Genomic DNA, 6,000 nt, shown 5'->3' with positions numbered 1-6,000 from the left:
AAGTAAGATGTGAGCATTTCCTGCTCCTCTCCTCCTCCCTGTCCTGCCCCTCTCCTCCTCCCTGTCCTGCTCCTCTCCTCCTCCCTGTCCTGCCCCTCTCCTCCTCCCTGTCTTGCTCCTCTCCTCGTCCCTGTCATGCTCCTCTCCTCCTCCCTGTTCTGCCCTTCTCCTCCTCCCTGTCCTGCTCCTCTCCTCCTCCCTGTCCTGCTCCTCTCCTCCTCCCTGTCCTGCTCCTCTCCTCCCTGTTCTGCCCCTCGCCTCCTCCCTGTCCTGCTCCTCTCCTCGTCCCTGTCCTGCTCCTCTCCTCCTCCCTGTTCTGCCCTTCTCCTCCTCCCTGTCCTGCTCCTCTCCTCCTCCCTGTCCTGCTCCTCTCCTCCTCCCTGTCCTGCTCCTCTCCTCCTCCCTGTCCTGCTCCTCTCCTCCCTGTTCTGCCCCTCTCCTCCTCCCTGTCCTGCTCCTCTCCTCCTCCCTGTCGTGCTCCTCTCCTCCTCCCTCTCCTGCTCCTCTCCTCCTCCCTCTCCTGCCCCTCTCCTCCTCCCTGTCCTGCTCCTCTCCTTCCTGTCGTGCTCCTCTCCTCCTCTCTGTCCTGCTCCTCTCCTCCCTGTCCTGCCCCTCTCCTCCCTGTCCTGCTCCTCTCCTCCTCCCTGTCGTGCTCCTCTACTCCTCCCTCTCCTGCTCCTCTCCTCCTCCCTGTCCTGCTCCTCTCCTCCCTGTCCTGCTCCTCTCCTTCCTGTCGTGCTCCTCTCCTCCTCCCTGTCCTGCTCCTCTCCTCCCTGTCCTGCCCCTCTCCTCCCTGTCCTGCTCCTCTCCTCCTCCCTGTCCTGCTCCTCTCCTCCTCCCTGTCTTGCTCCTCTCCTCCTCCCTGTCTTGCTCCTCTCCTCCTCCCTGTCCTGTTCCTCTCCTCCTCCATGTCCTGCTCCTCTCCTCCTCCCTGTCCTGCTCCTCTCCTCCTCCCTGTCCTGCTCCTCTCCTCCCCCTGTCCTGCTCCTCTCCTCCCTGTCCTGCTCCTCTCCTCCTCCCTGTCCTGCTCCTCTCCTCCTCCCTGTCCTGCTCCTCTCCTCCCTGTCCTGCTCCTCTCCTCCTCCCTATCTTGCTCCTCCCCTCCTCCCTGTCCTGCTCCTCTCCTCCTCCCTGTCCTGATCCTCTCCTCCTCCCTGTCCTGCTTCTCTCCTCCTCCCTGTCCTGCTCCTCTCTCCCCCCTGTCCTGCTCCTCTCCTCCCTGTCCTGCTCCTCTCCTCCTCCCTGTCATGCCCCTCTCCTCCTCCCTGTCCTGCTCCTCTCCTCCTCCCTGTCCTGTTCCTCTCCTCCTCCCTGTCCTGCTCCTCTCCTCCTCCCTGTCCTGCTCCTCTCCTCCCTGTTCTGCCCCTCTCCTCCTCCCTGTCCTGCTCCTCTCCTCCTCCCTGTCGTGCTCCTCTCCTCCTCCCTCTCCTGCTCCTCTCCTCCTCCCTCTCCTGCCCCTCTCCTCCTCCCTGTCCTGCTCCTCTCCTTCCTGTCGTGCTCCTCTCCTCCTCCCTGTCCTGCTCCTCTCCTCCCTGTCCTGCCCCTCTCCTCCCTGTCCTGCTCCTCTCCTCCTCCCTGTCGTGCTCCTCTCCTCCTCCCTCTCCTGCTCCTCTCCTCCTCCCTGTCCTGCTCCTCTCCTCCTCCCTGTCCTGCTCCTCTCCTTCCTGTCGTGCTCCTCTCCTCCTCCCTGTCCTGCTCCTCTCCTCCCTGTCCTGCCCCTCTCCTCCCTGTCCTGCTCCTCTCCTCCTCCCTGTCCTGCTCCTCTCCTCCTCCCTGTCTTGCTCCTCTCCTCCTCCCTGTCTTGCTCCTCTCCTCCTCCCTGTCCTGCTCCTCTCCTCCTCCCTGTCCTGCTCCTCTCCTCCTCCCTGTCCTGCTTCTCTCCTCCTCCCTGTCCTGCTCCTCTCCTCCCCCCTGTCCTGCTCCTCTCCTCCCTGTCCTGCTCCTCTCCTCCTCCCTGTCCTGCCCCTCTCCTCCTCCCTGTCCTGCTCCTCTCCTCCTCCCTGTCCTGCTCCTCTCCTCCTCCCTGTCCTGCTCCTCTCCTCCCTGTCCTGCTCCTCTCCTCCTCCCTGTCTTGCTCCTCCCCTCCTCCCTGTCCTGCTCCTCTCCTCCTCCCTGTCCTGATCCTCTCCTCCTCCCTGTCCTGCTTCTCTCCTCCTCCCTGTCCTGCTCCTCTCTCCCCCCTGTCCTGCTCCTCTCCTCCCTGTCCTGCTCCTCTCCTCCTCCCTGTCATGCCCCTCTCCTCCTCCCTGTCCTGCTCCTCTCCTCCTCCCTGTCCTGTTCCTCTCCTCCTCCCTGTCCTGCTCCTCTCCTCCTCCCTGTCCTGCTCCTCTCCTCCTCCCTGTCCTGCTCCTCTCCTCCTCCCTGTCCTGCTCCTCTCCTCCTCCCTGTCCTGCTCCTCTCCTCCTCCCTGTCCTGCTCCTCTCCTCCTCCCTGTCCTGCTCCACTCCTCCTCCCTGTCCTGATCCTCTCCTCCTCCCTGTCCTGCTCCTCTCCTCCTCCCTGTCCTGCTCCTCTCCTCCTCCCTGTCCTGCTCCTCTCCTCCTCCCTGTCCTGCTCCTCTTCCTCCTCCCTGCCCTGCTCCTCTCCTCCTCCCTGCCCTTCTCCTCTCCTCCTCCCTGTCCTGCTCCTCTCCTCCTCCCTGTCCTGCTCCACTCCTCCTCCCTGTCCTGCTCCTCTCCTCCTCCCTGTCCTGCTCCTCTCCTCCTCCCTGTCCTGCTCCTCTCCTCCTCCCTGTCCTGCCCCTCTCCTCCTCCCTGTCCTGCTCCTCTCCTCCTCCCTGTCCTGCTCCTCTCCTCCTCCCTGTCCTGCTCCTCTCCTCCTCCCTGTCCTGCTCCTCTCCTCCTCCCAGCCCCTCCTGACAGCATACACAGTATATATACACAGTCCAAAAGTACCAAAGTGTCCAGCCCTAACCAGGAACTCCCCCCAATTCACACCGATACAATTGTTGCACCATCTTCTCCATTTTTTGTTACACTTACTCTTTTACTTTTTTTTTTTCTTTGTATCTTTTCGAAAACATTCAGATTCCAGAAGTAACAATTGATCGTTGACTTTCGTCGTCTCGGATTTCTCCTTCCTTGTATTGATGTATTTTGATTTGAATAAATGTAAACAAAAAAAGAAACAAAATAATAATGAAGCAAAAATAGAAAATAACAAACACAAAATCCAGTTTCCCAGGATTCTCATTCTCGGCCATTGTTAATCTAATGTGTAAGGTCGCCCTCAGGGGTATCCCACCTCTAATATTTATGGCTTATGCACAGGCTGACAGATGAGAGGGTCTTACTTCTGGGACCCACATGTATATAAAAAATTGGATGTCATCTTGCACTGCTGGGAGAAAGCGTGTACAGCAATATTGAGAAATGACAGAAATGAGAAAAAGTAGTCCAGGTGCATTGCCCCGCCTCCAGTGCACCTCCAGGCTGATTTGCATATGGCTATTAAACTAGATTCCTCATGATAGGCACATCAGATCTGAACAAAAAAAGTGTCAATATTATGGCATATATATATATACAGTATATATATATATTTATACAGCACCATTAATGCCATGTATTATACCGGTTACTTGGTCGTTGTTATTAGACTTTATGTACAGTGAATGACGTTGAATGTCAGGGTCGATCCTCCTCGTCAGCGACATCGGGTAGATTCATCCTCGGTGGTCTTTGCTGTGGTGCTTGGGGGGTCTTAGTTTAGGGCTGTCATATTGGAAGTAGTGTTCTTGTAAGTGGAGTTAGAGGAGCTGATAGATTTATAATATGTGGGACATACAGTATGTCTGGGGTATTTATTATTATAGCGCCATTTATTCCATGGTATGATGAGATATTGATCTGCAAACGACACAGATATTGTTCTTGGAAAGGAGCCTCTCCCGTCTGTGTCCGCCAGTGTTTGGTGATCGGTGCCGACGGGTGATCGTCCTGTACATCCAGATCACAACAGGTTTTCTAAAAATGTGGAAAAGTCGATATAAGACACAGTTAATGTCTGTTCTTTGCCACGATGTGACGGGCGCAGAATGGGCCGGCTGCTCCGCTTGCGTGGAACCGCGGAGTCATTGCTGCTGATCTCGGTCACTTTGCTGTATCTTCAAAGAAAAGTAAAGAAATCGGAGTCACATTTTGGTTTATTTATTTATCTGATCAGTCGGGAACCAATTTCACATGAATCTATAGAGACTGGAGGTGACAGAGGCAAAAAGCAAGACAGAGCTGCCATCTGGTGGTGGAGAAGATAAATGCAGGGGACTGTTTTACTTAAAGATTTTGCTCATTAATAAAAAAAAAATTGAAAAGAGAATAATAAAATAAACTCTCCTGATTTGCAGTCACATGACCATATTCTTTGGGCCATGTTCACATGTTCAGTATTTAGTCAGTATTTTACATCAGTATTTATAAGCCAGAATCAGGAGAGGAACAAGTCACCACTTCTGCATTATTCGCCCACTCCTGGTTTTAGCTTACAAATACTGATGTAAAATACTGACCAAATGCTGAACGTCCTTTCTGCCGCCCCCTGTAGTATGGTACGTCGTGTTCCCTCCCCTCTTCCTTATCTCTGGATACCTGATATGCTTGGACAGCAGATAATGCAGAGTCAGTGAGCAAAAGACAAGTCAAGCAAAAAGACAGGCCGCTGGAACTATAGGCAATGTCTGCCAGAGGGTGAAGGTGGGCTCTAGTCACCCGCATGCCACTTATGCTGTGAAAGTTGCCCCTATGATTTTGCACTGTGTTTCTATTTGCCTTTGTATTTTATTTCCAGGCTTTAGCGCTGTCAGAAGTAGTTGCTGACCAGTGAGATTAATGTGCTTCCAGCCTTCACATGGACTTATGTTCAGTGCACTTGTCTATGTTTTATCTGCTAACTCCTAGCAGGGTATTTTGTGCTTTCCTATGAGTAGCGCTGGGTCCTACAAATGCAGCAGCAATTTAGGAGTTAAAGATGTTTTCCAGTTTAAAAAAACCCTCGGTCTCCCGAAAAAAAAAAAACTATAACAAATAATAAAAATGTCCTCCCTATCTCGGCGTTAGGTGTCCACCGCTGTTCCGGTGTCTGCTCTTGTCTACAGCGCTGCAGACAATCAGTGAGCTCAGACAACAACAGACACTGAAAGCCCTGGTGGAGACTCAGGGCTGGACCTGGGAAGGGTGAATAAGGGGCAGTTTTCTTTTTTTTTATAACAAACTACAACTGGCAGACAAGGTTTTCTGAAGCTGGAAACCCATTAATGGTCTGACCGATGTCCAGGAGACTGTCACACAAGACTTGGCACAAGTCACTCTGCCTGGCAGGTTCCAGGTTCACCCATATGAACGCCATCTTGATATCTGGCCCTGAGGCAGTCCGTGAAATAACTGGCGGACACTGAGCTCAATGACTGTCCCTGGCAGACTGAGACTAAGCTGCACGGAGAGCATTCTGCCCAGCGATGATATCATGGGCACCTTCCTGTCAGCGAATGCCCATGGAGTTAGAATGGCAATGCCTGACAGCAGGGGCAGATGGTGCCGGAGTGGGGCAGAGTGAGGCGTGCTAGAAAAAGATGATGAAAACTGGAGAGAGTAAAGTGACCTAGAAGACAAGTCGAGGGCTCTAAGGCTAGGTTCACATTGCGTTAGGGCAATCCGTTAAGCGAATACGCTAACGTATTGCGCTAACGCAATGTCCCAAAAGGGATCGCGTTTGGCGATCCCACTAGCGCAGATGCCCAATCTGCGCTAGCAAGGAACGGACCTCGAACGCTGCAAGCAGCGTTCGAGGTCCGTCAGCAACTAACGGGACATCGCTAGCGCATGCCAAAAATGGCATACGTTAGCGATGCGTTAGCACATTGCGGTCAATGGGTGCGCTAACGGACCCGTTACATAGCGTTAATTGCGACAATTGCGCATGTAACGGAGTCCGTTAGCGGACACCCACTAACGCAATGTGAACCTAGCCTTAGGGTAACGGCCCAGCAGGGAGACAGCAAGAAAT

Source organism: Ranitomeya imitator, chromosome 9 (assembly GCF_032444005.1).
Source record: "Ranitomeya imitator isolate aRanImi1 chromosome 9, aRanImi1.pri, whole genome shotgun sequence".
NCBI lineage: Eukaryota > Metazoa > Chordata > Amphibia > Anura > Dendrobatidae > Ranitomeya > Ranitomeya imitator.
This window is presented reverse-complemented; position numbering follows the sequence as displayed.